This window comes from Colobus angolensis, unplaced genomic scaffold (genome assembly GCF_000951035.1).
Source record: "Colobus angolensis palliatus isolate OR3802 unplaced genomic scaffold, Cang.pa_1.0 Scaffold19, whole genome shotgun sequence".
Classification (NCBI taxonomy): Eukaryota; Metazoa; Chordata; class Mammalia; order Primates; family Cercopithecidae; genus Colobus; species Colobus angolensis.
In genome coordinates this window covers 5,924,402-5,926,961 of record NW_012115043.1, presented here as the reverse complement: position 1 = coordinate 5,926,961, position 2,560 = coordinate 5,924,402, and positions in this window count along the sequence as shown.

The window sequence follows — 2,560 nt, the reverse complement described above, 5'->3', positions numbered from 1 at the left end:
GAGGCTGAGGCAAAAGAATCACTTGAACCCAGGAGGCAGAGGTTGCAGTGAGCCAAGATCATGCCACTGCACTCTAGCCTAGGTGACAGAGTGAGATTAGTCTGAAAAAACAAACAAAACACTATTTTGGGCCAAGAGGCACGGGCTCATGCCTGTAATCCGAGCACTTTTCGAAGCTGAGGCAGGAGGATGGCTTTAGCCCAGGAGTTCGAGACCAGTCTGGGTAAGATAACGAGACCACATCTCTATTAAAAAAATTTTTTTTAATATTAGCCAGGCATGGTGGCATGTGCCTGTAGTCCCAGCTACTAGGGAGACTGCAGTGACAAGACTGCTTGAGCCCAGGAGATTGAGTCTGCAGCGAGCTCTGATTGTGCCACCGCACTCCAGCATGGGCGACAGAGAGAGATCCTGTCTCAAAAACAACAACAACAACAACAACAACAACAACATTTCCCATCCCAGTAAGAAATAAACTCCGTAGGGCAGAAAGGCTGAGGAAATTTTAGTCATAGTCAATGATTCCAAAAGAGAATTCCACATTTCTGGAAAATAGTTTATTAATTCATCATAAGGACAGATACATGAATCAATGCCTTAGCTTAACATTAAAGAATATCATATTTGTAAGGAGAAGAAAAACGCTGGAAGGATAATTAAATAGTACAGCATAAACTAAATACAGATGAATAAATGAGCAAGTACTGATTACACTTGTCATGCATCAAGGAAAGGAAGATTTTTAATTGAGACTCAAAAAACTTAAGGCATCAATGGTAGGTGACAAAGGGATTAATACCCTGTAAAAGGCCAATAGATTCTTTTCTAATAAAAATACTGCTACAAAGACACAAACCTAACACTTCCAAATTACCCAGAGCCCAAATCATATATAATGCTAGTGAGAAATGGCCACTTTCTTATCAACTGTGAGTTATAGGCAGATACCAGATTTATTACTTATTTGCTTTTGAGAAACAATTTTCCACCCAACCTAATGGGTTATAAATTGTCTCATTTGCAGCTATTTAATTTAAACCAGAACCTCAGTGCCTGTTAAACAAGAACATGAAAAATGACTATGTGGTGTAATGCTAAGAGCCTACTGTTAAAACAGCCATTTAATTCAGGGCAGTTTTTTTTTTCTTCTTAAAAAAAAAAAAAATCAAACCAGCAAAATAAAATGAGGCTTTTGACCTTCAGAGCAATGATGAAACATACACAGTGGTGTTAGCCACAGCAGCGCTGAATGCTACAGAAATAGTACAAGTGACAATTCTGTCTTTAACGAGATACAAAACCAACATTAACAATCTTTCGTGTTATCATAGGCTGGCTGAAGGAGGGGGAGGAGGTGGAAATGTAGGTGCAGACATCAACAGTGAGTGACACCCGAGTGTAATAAACACAGATGCTTTCAGGGTTTGAGGAAGCCGCAACTGTGCTGAGAGACATTTCACCATTAAAAGAAAAAAAAAAAAAAGGAAAAATGGACTGGTTATTTCGAATTTGGCTCAGAAGCCAGAGTTAACTCTTGATGTGCCAATCAGACACCATTAGGGAGTAAAGACCCTAACTTTCTATGCTCCTGTGAGAGGGCTGAGGTGAAAAATCAAATAAATGACATTGTTTCCATTACACCTAAAATAGAAGTCAAGCTTGTGCCTGTGCGGCAGGTGAATAGAAAATGACTTGAGGATTCAATTTAAAGAAAAAACAAACTGAAATGAGCTAATCCTTTTCCTGTGCAAAGACCTCCCTGCCAGCACCCCAGAGAGTGACATTCCTGTCATCCCCAACCCAGATCAAGTCAAGCCTCACGGGGTGGGAAGGGCCTCCCTGAACTCTCACTCCCCTTCTCCTCATTTAGCTTCTTCTGGAAGAAAGGCCCCAAATCATCTCCATCCAGTAAACTTGACCCCCTGCATAGAAGGGAGGGCATCTTTTAATTCTGAGCCTCTGGATTACAGTCCCCTTCCCTGTCTCAAACATTCCCCTCTGACTTGGATCCATCCATGGAGAACCCTCTCCATGGATTTGGGATGTATCCCAATCCCAAAGTCAAGATGCAGGGAAGCCAGGAGGTCTTCCCCACACCCGCACTGGGCGTGGGCGGCCTGCCTGGGGCGGGGCAAGCAGAAGCACTGAGTGAAGAGGAGGCAGGAGGATAGCAGGCGAGCGCACGGCAGCCGCGGATACAGGAGGGGCACAGGGACCTTGAAGCACACATGAGGTAGTCACGTTGTTAGAGAAGGGTGCAGAGTTTGAACCCAGGCAGGAGAACCAGATGACACAGTCTGGGAGAGGTGGGAGAGATAGCAGAGGAAGGAAAACAGGAGAGAGGAAAGGAAAGAGTATCTGGGAGCAAGAGAAGGACACTGGTGCTGGGAGAGCGAGGTGACTGGGAGACAGACCACTAGAGCAGCCAGGGGCAAGGAAGGAGGTTTGGAAGAGTGAGAGAAAGTGGATTTTCAAAACCAGGCACTTCCCAAATTACAAAATTAAATGCAGAGTTGCTCAGAGGGGAGCCAGGGTCACCCTCTCTATTTGGGCAATAAGA